Source organism: Ascaphus truei, chromosome 2, assembly GCF_040206685.1.
Source record: "Ascaphus truei isolate aAscTru1 chromosome 2, aAscTru1.hap1, whole genome shotgun sequence".
Taxonomy (NCBI): domain Eukaryota; kingdom Metazoa; phylum Chordata; class Amphibia; order Anura; family Ascaphidae; genus Ascaphus; species Ascaphus truei.
Genome location: NC_134484.1, coordinates 472,991,253 through 473,004,794, shown reverse-complemented (window position 1 = coordinate 473,004,794; position 13,542 = coordinate 472,991,253). Strand labels below are relative to the sequence as shown.

At 44.7% G+C, this 13,542-nt stretch overlaps 1 pseudogene; it reads left to right on the top strand.

The window, feature by feature from the left end:
* The window catches only part of LOC142488337 (uncharacterized), a 48,831-nt pseudogene that overhangs the window by 21,211 nt on the left and 14,078 nt on the right, over window positions 1-13,542 (top strand).

The window sequence follows — 13,542 nt, the reverse complement described above, 5'->3', positions numbered from 1 at the left end:
CCAGGGGGAGTGGTAGAAGCACTGACAGCTGCTTCTTGCGCACAGAAGGGTGAGAGGAGGAGGAATGGGAGAGGCAGCCTGCACCTCTACAGCAGCACAGCCCAGTTGATCGTGGGCCGCGCCGAGGGAGAGAGAGGGGGGCGGAATGGGTGATGCAGCCGGTAGAAGAGGCATGTCTCCCGGGGGGGGGGGGGGGGTGAAGGAGGAGGGATGGGAGAGTCGACCGGCAGCACCCCTACAGCAGCACAGCCCAGCTGATCGTGTGCCGAGGGAGATAGAGAGAGAGAGAGAGGGGGGGGGGTGCAGCTGGCGGAAGAAAGCCACTTCTACCACTAGACAGCTGATGGTTGCGAGGGAGGGGGTGCAATGGGAGAGGCAGCCGGACAGCTGAGAGTCGTGGTGGGGGTAATAGGAGAGGCAGCAAGCATCTCCTTATGCGGGAACATGACAGAAATACACAGTAAAATACTTATATAATCTCTTGAAATAGGGTCATTTAGTTTAACCCTTTGGCCAAAGCATTGTAAGAAATGACATGCAAATGAGCACTCAGTACCACCTTTTGTCTCAAGCTCGTATTACACAAGCAAATCCTCAAGCCAATGCATGCTGTTTTAAAAACACAGCTTTTAGACAGAGGCTGGGATGAGATGCAAAGCCATTAAACCCACTCACATGTCATTTCCCAGAATCCCTTGCTGCAGTGGAAGCGCTGTATGCTGGGCGATAATGGGGAAAGACAGGGTTGCAGACCTGTCTAAGACATGCAAATGAACATACAGTAGTAATATTTACAGTTGCTTTATGCTTTACTGTGGAGGGTTTTTGTCACTTTTTTACCCACCATAACCTTAATAATTGTGGTGATTACCTAGTCTAGTCTCAAACCAGCTTAGCCATTACAACCAACCTCACAATGATGATAGCCATCAAGGTTGAAACATGTCTGTGAGTGGGTTTAATGGCTTTGCATCTCATCCCAGCCTCTGTCTAAAAGCTGTGTTTAAAACAGCATGCATTGGCTTGAGGATTTGCTTGTGTAATACGAGCCTGAGACAAAAGGTGGCACTGAGTGCTCATTTGCATGTCATTTCCCAGAATCCCTTGCTGCAGTGGAAGCGCTGTATGCTGGGCGATAATGGGGAAAAACAGGGTTGCAGGTTCCCAAAAAGAGCTTGCTGGGGTTCTGTGTTTTGTTATAGTTACATAGTAGATGAGATTGAAAAAAGACATGCGTCCATCAAGTTCAACCTATGCTAAATTAAGACAACAGATACTTATCCTATATCTGTACTTACAGTATATTGATCCAGAGGAAGGCAAACAAAAAACCCCAGTGACAAATTATCCAATGATATCTCATAAGGGGAAAAAATTCCTTCCTGACTCCAAGAATTGGCAATCCGATTACTCCTTGGATAACCTCCTTCCCATGTTTACTTATTTGGTATATCCTTGTATAGAAACAAAGGGATATGTATAACAAGGCGCCTGTGGTTAAAAGGATATATATCCAACCAGTAGAATAGCCAGGGATAGGCTCCAGACGTAGTGATGTGCTTAAAATAGAAGAAAGACACAATACATAGCGTGATACTGTTAGATAAAAAGAAGGGGGGGGGGGGAACTACATATAGACACTCAATATATAACTCATAAGTATCAGCTGAGATACAGGTGATTGCTAATTAAAACATTTAATATACATATATTAATATACAGGACATAGAAAAAATAAAAATAAAAAACTGGGTAAAAGGACAAATAATGCCGATGGACACACTGCTGCAATGGGTGAAATACCCACTCACCGGACGATAGATGTAAACAGGCGGTGGATAAATCTGAGAGTATCCCCTCTCTGCTGCTCAGACAGCTACTGCAACCGATCCGGTCTGTGGATAGAGCGTGGCAAACGCCCGCCGGCGTGTGTGCGTAGAGCTTCTATCTGCTGGTAGTGCAGGACATGCAGATAGGTTCAGAACGGCTACAGCAGATTCGCCTGATGTGTAAGTATATCCGTCTGCCTGGAACAGCTGATTCGTCACCGGATCCGTTCGGGAAGGGGGGAAATCACCACAGTGCTGCAGTGGGAGTCCAAAAATGCCACCCTACGCGTTTCGAAAGCGTGCTGCTTTCTTCCTCAGGGGTTCTGTCATTGTGTCCATCATTGTCCATTATATATGAGTCCATAATTAAACCTAATTCACCTGGCAAGTATAGCACATGCGCAATGGGCTCTCAGTGTAGTCAGTGAGTGCTCTGATTAAAGGAACATGCACTATGTATAATTGATCATTCAAAAAGGTATGTTACTACATAGTAACTCTCAGCTGAAACAGATATTCTACAACAAACTTACATAAAGGAAACATAAAAAATGAAAAAATAAAGAAACTTGTTTTAAAAAGTGACATTTGTATCAAATATGGGCCAAATGGGGATAAGCCTATAAAAATGAGTGTTACATATACTTAGTGAATTATTAGATATTATTAATGTGTATAAAAAACATATGTGTGTGCAATACAATATAAGCTCGAAAGTAGGAATATATGTGAAAAAACCCAAATCATTATAATGGTGCTCAGTCATGAGACTTATACCCCTAAAAAACAATATAATTTAAATGTGAAATATATATAAGGAACACTTACTGTGAATAATTAAACTTAATAATAGTTGTTCATAGATCAACTTGTGTGTGAAAATAAGACATATATGACATGATATAATCAATAAACAAATTCATAATATAACGAAATGTACATATATTTGTTTAAAAAACAGATAATGTCTATCTTTGCACCGAGAACCAGACTACAGATAATACTTTTCTTTATGTACCAAACTTAGATGCAATTTTACATAATAGACCCTATGGATCATATACCTTAGTTGTTGCAAACCTAGTCATGCAAAGATTTAAAGAGCAAAATGGATACAGTACATCAAATATTAATTGACCAGAAAAGCTTTTAAATCGAAGTCAACGTTGAGGCCCAGTGGGGATAGAGTACGAAGTTCATAGATCCAAAAGGATTCTCTCCTCCCCAGTAGGCTCACAACGTTTCCTCCTCTCCAGTTAGGTGTAATAGTTTCTATCGCCAAACACTTAAGTCCTGTTGGATTTTGACCATGCACTTATATATATTTCATTTCTAAAAATATGTCCAACTTTTTTTTTTTTTACAAATCTATTGTATCTGCCATCACTGTAACGCGTAGCTCACCACAAACCAGACACGACCACGAGGCTGAGGTAGGGAATTGTATGTAACATAAGGAATACAGAAGTCATTATACTTGCCGGGTCTGGATAGGAGAGTAGCGGATCGTAGGAGGTACTTAGCCGAGGTCTGGATTGGAGAGTGGAGAATCGGAGGAGATACTTTAGCCGAGGTCAGGATTGGAGAGTGGGGGATGGTCGTACATAAGCCGGGTCAGGAGAGGAGAAGAACGGAGTCCAAATACGAAGTAGGGTCAGGCAACAACAGGAACAAGGCAGACAAGGTACAGGACAAGAATTGCAGCAAGGCACAGTGTCACAAACCAAGGTTATGCTCAGCAATGGGAGAATGAGCAGACAAGGTATATAAAGGGCCCTCCAATGGGAAGGTAGCAAGGAACCAGGAAGTGGTGCTGATAGGCTGCTGGGTAACATAGGTGCGCCCTATTGTGCAGCCCAATGCACTAAGTGTGTGAATCACCGTGCAGAACGTTAGCGCGCATTGCAATGCCGACATCAGCTGGAGGTGTGACCAGTATCAGGGCAACCCGAGCGCGCGCCCTCCGTGTACCGTGCATCACCGGCGTCATAGCGGGGGCAGAATCTAGAGGCGGGACCCGAAGGAGGATCAACAGATCGCGCGTTGTCCACGCGCCGTATGTCACTGACGTTAGAGCGTTGTCCAAAGCGTTGTAAGCTTGCATAGTGAGTTGCAGGAGGAGAGACTTCCCAGGTAATGGAGGATAGGAAGGGTACAAATGTCACATGGGAGACTCCAGGAATGGGTAGGACCTCGATGGCCGGAACAGCAGGGGTAGGCAAACTGCATGGGTAGGTGTAACGGGTATGTACACGAGAGAGAGAATCCCTAATGATACACACTACTCTACTAATACAAAAATAAATAAATGTTATTGTTTCAAAGAAAACACAAAACGAATATTAAAAGCGCCTGTGTGCTCAGTTGCCAAAGGGGATTGCGTAAGCCCCAAGGTGTAACGGGTGCTCGCCGAAAACTGGAAGGGACCACAGGGCCGAGGTGGGGATATTAACGCACCGACCTGAAGCCGCGTCCGGTGTGCAGGTTCGTAGTCATGTAGCTGGGTCAGGGATGGAGAGGTGCACATCGTAGGGGTTACTATCTGAGGTCGAGGATTGGAGAAATCAGCGGTGTCAAAAACAGGATAAGGCAAGGCAATGCAGTGTGCTTGCGACCAGCACAACGTCACAAGAAGATTATGCTCAGCCAACTTCCTGGTGGAAGAGGCTGAGCCTAAATAGCAGGAGCGACGAATCAGATGCAGGATTACTCCTGCAGGCAGGAGAGAAGTTAGACCCAATCATGCGACTGGAACTTGACAGGGGCGGAGCCTGTGCCCGATCCTCACATTAGGCAAGGATCGACGGATTGTCGCAGGCAGGGTTCCATGGCAGGTGGCAGACAAGAATCACCGGGGTCACAGGATGAGGTCGGTGGCAAGCGGCAAGAATAGGATTGGGACTCACAAGCAGGAAATAGACAGAGAACAAGCCAGTACATAGGCAAGGACCTTTAATAAGTAATCAGGACTCAACACGGAACAGATCAGGGCAGAAGGAGTCAGGATCACAAAGGCAAAGAGGAGCAGGAAACAGGAAACTATAAGGCAGACAGAGACAGAAGATAGGAGCACCTAAGAGGAGACAGACAGAGGAAACCCCAGAGCAGACAAACAGCAGCACATCTGGTGGACAACAAAGGAACAGAGAGAGAGAGAACTCCTAAACTGTCAGGATTATTCCTGACGACAAATTATCACAGCAAACTCATTGCAAACTTTTAAGAGGGTACTTACAGTGGAGGGTTTGGGCGAAAGCCAGATTGGAGTTGGTTAAGGAAATTTGTCTTAGTATTGTAATCACTTAATTGGGAGTGGATGCATTTTTTCCATGACACTGGATAGTATTGGGAGAAGAGAGATTGGACACTGTTTTTGTGCCCACTTTCTGTTATCCAAATCTGTGGGAAGACAAATAGTTAATTAGGGAGACAAGCGGTTTAGCAATGACTGGGGCACCAAGTCGTAGGAACGTTGATTACAGTAGGTCAGGTACACATTGGCTGTTTTTTTTTGTTTTTTTTAATCTTTCTTTTTATTGGTTTTTGTATACATACATAAAAAAAAAATATCAACGATAGTCTTAGATAGACAAAAACTGTCTGGGACGTACGACATAGAACAGACCACATGATGGGAAGACAACACAACAACAAGACCAGGACTACAAAGGAGAGTGGGGAGGGAAGAATTGGGGCGGGGGGGGAGGCTGGTTAGTTTTAATGTTAGGAGCACCTGTGTGATCTCTTCGGATACTGGGACAAATTGAAAATTTGAAAGCACTGTTGGTAGTAGGTGGAGCTATAGGGGTACAGGGGGCCAGATTGAGCTTCATGATTTGTGGTTAGGGTTGCGCTTTTGATAATAGGGAAGTAGCACAGCTCACAAAGTATTAATGGAATGTGTTTTCAATGTCAGTGTGATGTCCGTGTGGTATCATACATTTTGATATATTCCAGCCATCAACAACCATCCCATATCGTTGGTAACTAGAAGTTTGCTGGTTTTGATGTATATTGATCCAGATTATTGGGCTTTTGAGGGTCTTGTTTGCCTTTTGCATCTATTCCGCAGGCATCGGTAGTTATTCAAATCCTTGGTAGTGCCAGTTACTTTGTAATGCTATGTCCCCAGTCACTGCGTGCACGCGAGCGCCTGGCGACACGTTCAACAGTTTCAGCCGTGACTTGTGGTCCGCGGTTGTGCTTCCCGTGATGAGCAGAAGATCCGACGAGGGGGCGTAGCAGGTGCGTGGCCATGACGTCACGCGGCTGGTTCACCTTCAGCCGCTGTGACACAGCCAATGCTCGGCCGCTGCTCCAAATGACAAAAATCTTGTTTTTTGGCCAAGGCGGTCGCACATCATGCCGACTGGGGCCTGCCAAATAAAAGACTGTACCGTGTGTGCGGCGCGCACGCCGTGGCCATTGGGGACCTACAGTAGCCTAACCTTGTAACTTTTCCACAAGGCAGCCATAAAATGGAAAAATATAATAAGGTTGTAACCCATGGAACGTGGATCCCCCGTACTCTTATTCTGCAGAGCTGGGGTATCACAGAGTTTTAAGTACTCTGGAAATAATCAAGTGCAGGATCAGGGTCAGGTCAGGGTTGTTTCGGTACCAAGGGTAGTTGATAAGGTCAGCCAGAAATTGTGGGTTAAAGTTTGTACATTTTCGAGCGAGTAGAACTTTAGGGCTTGACGAGTTGTTTGATTTTTCCTTACACAATAAGCTATTGCATGGCCACTTACAATGTCAGGTAGGAGATACCAGAGTATTGGATTCTGTTTGGACAAGAGGATAGTATACAATCTTGCAAGAATGGTTGCCAGATTTTAGGTTTGTCCGTGTGGGTTGGGAAATTAGTTGGATTAAATTTAGGGACTGGAATTGTGCCCAGATTCTGTTGTTTTTAGGGTCAAGCCAATTGAGGTTCAAGTCCCCAAGAACTAACAGCTCTTTTATCCCATTCAGAGAAGAAATTGTGCCAAAAAAGAGGGATATCCGTCAGGCATTGTAGTTGGATTTAAGGGGGCAGTAGATACCAGCAATAATAATGGGCTTAGAGAAGGGGAGACACATTTTACAAACGAGCCTTTCAATAGATGGGCTTGAGGGGCAATTTACAAGTGTACATTGTAAGTAGTCTTCAATATAAAATAACACCCCTCCTCCTTTCTTTGACCAAGCTTTCTTAAAAATGGAGTATCCCTGAATGGAAACATCGAGGGTTTTAAGAGTTTGGCATGTCTTGGTGAGAATTATGGCTTTAAGCTTATGAACGAGGCACCATGCCCTTAGTTCATCCAGTTTGGGCAGCAGACTTTGAATATTTATATGGGTGTACAGAGCACTTTTTGTCAATTGAAAGGGCCATTATCAAGAGTATGGGACTGAGGTGAAAAGGGGGGGCCTGGGTTGAATTCAATATGCCCTGCTAAAGAGATTAACAGTATAAATATACATGTTAATAATTGTTTGCAGGCTGTAAAGTTGTGATATTTGCCATTAGACTGAGTGGTTCTGGGTGTACTGGTTTTCAGCTCGCTTCACCAACATTCAGTAGATAAAGAAAGGCTTGAGGCCACAATAAAGAGCAGAATTGGGGTAAGTAGCAGGTTCATTTTCAGATTGGGTAACCAAGGACTGTCCTGTGCTCAAGGAAAAAGACACCTAGCACAATAGGTGTGTGTGTGTGTGTGTGTGTGTGTGTGTGTGTGTGTGTGTGTGTGTGTGTGTGTGTGTGTGTGTGTGTGTGTGTGTGTGTGTGTGTGTGTGTGTGTGTGTGTGTGTGTGTGTGTGTAAAAAAATTTAAGTTATGGTGGGTGAAAAAGGCAACAAAAAACCTCCACCGTTAGCATATAGCCAATAAAGAATCTAACTTGTGAGCACATTCACATGTCTTATACAGGTCTGCAACCCTGCCTTTCAACCATTATCACCTAACATACAGTGCTCCCACTGCAGCAAGGGATTCTGGGAAATGAAATGCAAATGAGCACACGTGTTACCTTTTGCCTGGAATATCCATTCACATGGCGCCCATTTAAGCAGATGTATTGCCATTCACACAGCTTTTAAGCACAGCATGGGACTAGCAAAGCAAGTACAAACCAATCACAGACATGTTTCAACCTTGATGGGTATCATCAGTGTGAGGTTGGTTTATGCTTGCTTTGAAATATTTCTAGGCTAGGTAAGTTATATGTGCATTGCTTGTAGACAGGATAAATACTATCAACAGCAGATATATCTGAGGCCACATATGGAGTTCATATACTCACCTTCCCGGGTCTTCAGAGGGAGACTGCTTAAATGGAACCTGGGGTCGTACAGATGCAGCGGCCATTATTCGAACAAATCACACGGTGTATGCCTCAGAATACCCATGTGATGGTGCGCGATCTCTTCCAACCGTACCACGTTAAGACACGAGTGCATAAAATGGCATTTTAAACACCTGAAATTGACACAGTGGCACAGTACTGTACACATTACAATTCATTCATTTCATTGCATTTAATTGCCCACAATCCATGAAATTCAAACAAAGCAACCACGATAAACACGTGTGCCTGGGGTGATTGGCCGCGTTATTGCCGCGTGGAGTACGAAAACGGCGCCGTGATTTGTTAAAATAATGGCCGCTGCATCTGTAGGTGGTCTGTAGGGTCCTTGCAGTATAAAGTGGTCATCACTATAACACCGTGGTCCTAGCTAGCAAAAGATCTCACGCGATGTGATCCGTGAGATATGTTGCTAACTGTGACTGGGCAATTTGGAATTCCTGTATCATCTTCAGAAAGGTAGAAAGTAAAAACTTTACTTTAGAAGAGGTGCAGCTTGCTTGTGATACTGGGTCTATGATAGTCCTGCCAACAATAATGTAGAAGGTAGCAGTATGGCCAGACTTGGGAGGACCTCTCTCTCTAACATGTTAACTTTGAATCCTCAGGGGGCCGTCCATGATTATTATTGAGGTTTCAACATTGGGAGCACCAAAAACTCCAACATATGTTCAGCACTCGGTGATAACCTTCATCACTCAGGGTTAATAATTAAGTACAAACCGGTTACTTCTCCCCTCAGGAATCAGTATAAAGTATGTCTATGAAGTGATATCACAAGAAGAGATTCCACTTCCAGCTTTACATGATGGATTTTCCTTTTCTTGTTTGCAGGTTTCCCAGTGATTGTACCAGAGAGGTTAGAGATTAAGTCAGAGAGCGAAGAGCTGAACACTGAGGATCATCTAACCACAATGAAGAGTGAAATGGTTACATTTCCGGTCGATGGTGAGTACCTCCTCATACTTTTATGTAGATTAAGGTTATCTAGTACCAGGTAGTTTGGTCACCTTTCGGGAATATTCAGGGTTAATTACCTCTCATTGGAAGTCCTTAGATATGCTGGGTGTTCTAGAACAACCCACATGCAGCAGAGGTAGAGGAGCAATATGGCTCTCTCTCAAATAAGTATTACGGTTGGAAATGCAGAGTTATGGGTCTCTGACCATCAATGGATGGGATGTAGTGGATTTGGGAAAACTCGCAAATTTGCATGGGATTTTGTGCATTTGGGAAGACTCCACGACCCAGGCTTACTGGCACTCTACTACGCTGCTCTCTCCATCCCACGACCATTGGCTTACGGACTTTACCTTTCTATGCTGGAGTTGGCAAGTACGGTACCCATTCTATTTTAGTTTCCAGGACTACCTGCGCTACTTCCACACACTGGCTGTGCCCCCGTTTACTGCTAGTTGTGTGGTATTACTCCTTTCCACCTCAGTCCCTGGGTCTCGTCTGGCTTGTGGGTAGGCCGAGCGTTACATGTTGCTGGGGAGAACAGGATAGGCTTCTGGGGTACATCATGGGTCTCTATCTCTGACAGTACAGAGCCTCCATCTGCTGCAGGCTCCAGATGTATGAAGGCACTCTCCTGCAAAAGAACTACTCCACTCCCCCCAGAAAGATTGCACACTAGGCTGGAGTATATTAAACTGGAACTTCTTCATTCTCTTGCTTCCTCACAGTATAACATAGGCTTCTGCCCAATACAGCTCACACACAGGTGTTCAACCTCTGGATGGTCCCTGGATCTACACTCCAGACCAAGGGCATCTGAGGCAGTCCTTACTCTTCCCTAGTCCTCTAGTAGAATCAGGGGAATGGTTTCACACACTCTCCCCCGAGGGGAAGAGGAACAGAAGGTGTCAATGCACAGACACTGCTGTGTGTTAGCAGCTTCTCTCAAGCGGGGAGAGGCACTGCTAAATGTAGTAGTGCAGCCCCTTAAGTACAAGGGAAGAAGGTACCAGGTCTGAACCCAGGGTTGGGCAGAACACATGCCTAGTCCCACATCCTCCTCTGTCACTCAAGGGAGCTGCTTCTGTGTGGAAAACCCAGGATTGGTCCTGTCATTGCCTGCACTGTTACAAGGACGTGTCTGACAGGGAGGGCAGACTGGTAGCCAAAACCAGGCATGGGTACACTTTTTTTTTATATATGAATTTGCGAAGTTTAGCTAAGTGTCTGTACTGAAACAAATAAATAGATGGGGTCATGTTAAAAAGGCTAAGGGGCCGATTGCTTTTTTGCACTAAGCTCCGATGGCTTTAAGAGCGCAAAGTGCTCAGCCCCCTAACACATACAGTATAGTAATGGGCAAAATTATTATTATCCACATATGGATAGTAATGCATTTACCCATTTCAAATACAATAATCACAATAAATAAAATAAATACATAATGCACTCAACCTTGCCCGGCTGCCACGATGAAGGCCGTCCTCATCCTCACCCCGTCCCTGCTCTCTGGTGCTGAAAAACATACACAAGAATAAAAAGAGCCAATTTAATGTTCCCTAACCCCTTAATCACCTAAGCGGTTATTAACCGCTATAGTAATTAAGGGGTTAAACCAGCCTCCCCCACTACCCACCCGGGAGGCCTACCCACCCACCCTTGAGGACAATACCCCCTTCCCCACCCCCACTACCCACAATAAAAACAATACACAGAATAGCCCCACAATAAACATTCATATTTAAAGCTGCAGTTCAGTCAATATCCTGCATGTGTGTTTTTTTTTTAATAAATCATTTCTGTAGTAAGAAAAAATACATTTAGCATTTTCTGTTTTTAAAAAAACAACTTTGAAAAACCAATTTGCTTGTATTCTATTTTAATAGCCATTTGCTAAGGCACTGCCCCTTCATGTCCTGTCACAAGCCCTGGCACACCCCTTTGTCAGCCCTGCCCTCCCTTTAGCACATGTCAGTGCAGGAGTGCTCATGAATATTCATGAGCTTCCACTGACGGACTGAAGCAGAATATAAACAGATCCCTTCACTAATTATGTCACCAAATTTCACCGATCAATACATGGAGAACGAATTGACCTGCAGCTATACAGTTCTTTAGGTAATTAGAGATTGCCCACATGAAATTATTGAAGTACAAAAATAAATAAAAAAAAGACTGAACTGCAGCTTTAATAAACATTAAGACATAACCCACCCACCCACTGTACCCCCATAAAAACATTATTTATTATTTTACATACAGGATTCATACCCCAGACATACAGTAGTCCCCGGTGGTCTCGACGGGTGTTCGCAGGCCCAGAGTGCACCAGAGGGGGGTGCCCACAGGGTCTGGGGGTCTCGGGGTGGTCCCCGCCAGGCGCCATGGGCCTCCAGGTGCTCCCTGGGGTCACCATGGGCCCCACATGGGGTCAACGGGTGGGCCCGTGGGTGTCTGGGGGTCCCCGGGTCAGCCCCACAGGTGTCGGGGCCCTTGGGTGGTTCCCACGGGGTCTGGGGCCCTCAGTGGTCACTACGGGTCCGCGGGGCTCCCACAGCTGTGGGGCCCCCGGTTCTACCCTGCAGGTGTCCCCCGTGGGTGGGTCCGCAGGTGGTACCCGTGGGCGTCCGTGAGTCCACAGGTGGTCTCCAGAGGTCCCCGCAGACCTAAGGAACCATCCCTGTATGTAAAAAAAAGAAACATGTCATATACATTTAAATAAATTAATACCCCCCCCCACCCTACCACCAAACACGTACAGTAATGGGCAAAATAACGATTATCCACACATGGATAATAAATTATTTGGCCATTATTAAACACATTAAAGGTATAAATAAATTTTAAAAAATACAGTTCTACTTATCACAGCAATATGAATGCCGTCCGACAGCCACCAACGTCCCTGTCCTCCTCCGTTGCCAGAAAAATACATTAGAATGTATTTGCAATGTCTTTAAACCCCTTAATTATTTTTGCAGGTTATTAACTGCTAAAGTGATTAAGTGGTTAACCCACACTGCCCGATACCCACGCACGAGGCCTAACCACCCTCCCCAGGCAAGTGCCCCCACCCTTTTATTTGTACATTGGCTTCATCATGCCTGTGTGTGTGTGTGTGTATGTATATGTGTATATATATATGAGTATATATGTATATATGTGTATATATATATATATATATATATATATATATCTCAAATAAAAAGATCACTTGTGAGCACATTCACATGTCTTAGGCAGGTCTGTAACCCTGCCTATCACCATTATCCCCAGCATATAGTGCTTCCATTGCAGCAAGGGATTCTGGGAAATTACATGCAAATGAGCACACAATGTATCACCTTTTATCCGAAAAACCATTGTTACATGGAGCCCATATAAGCTAATGCTCACTGTTAACACAGCTTTAAAGCACAGCATGGGAATCAGATGCAAAGCCAGAGAAACCATTCACAGACATGTTTCAACCTTAATGGGTATCATCAGTGTTGAGTTGGTTGTACTGCTGGCTTTGCATTTTCAAGGCTGTAGGGTTTACCATCACGTTTTAAGTTATGATGGGTGAAAAAAATATTGCTATGTGCAATACGTCGGAGGTTTCTTGTTGCCTTTTTCACCCACCATAGCTTAAAACGTGGTATGTATGTATGTATGTATGTATGTATGTATGTATGTATGTATGTATGTATATTTAGCTCATGATTAGCCAATATACAAATAAATGGTTAAGGATTACCAAAACATAAACAAATAAAATCAGCACATCTGAATATCAAATCACATTGCATCTCAAAATATTGCAAAACAAAATAAATCTCATCACCCAAGAAAGCACAGCACCTAGCCAAATAAGTGTAATGGATTTTCTGGACCGGCCTGACCAACCCAATCTCATATTGGCCCCTATGGTCTAACCAGTCCCCATTACAGTGTGATGTCTGGTGGTGCACCTGTTGGCAACAGGACTCCTGAGTCTCCCGCATGATGGTGTGTGGGGATTTGCCAACCCAGACAGGCAGCTGAGGTAGTGTGCTTGAGTCCTACCTAGATCCAGTGCAGCGCCTCCACCTCATCAGGATCCCTTCGGTCACTCGGGGATGGTCCTGGTGAGGAACTCCTCTGTGGTGCCCCTCTCTGTGCAATAACTCCACACTTGCACACGAGAGTGTTGTTAATAAGGAACATCTTTATTTGTACGGTGGGCCAGCTGCCCTCCATAATGGATGTGATTAGCCCTCCATTGTTCACCGTACTTCCCTTTGAAAGGTATGTCCTCCTAATGTAGGGATTCACTATCCCCGCAGGGATACTTCACCTTTGCCAGGTCCCTGGTCACAGTCTCATTATTGGCAACTTAGTACAGAATCACTCTGTTCTCCTTCCAGGTATATTACCTAAACCTC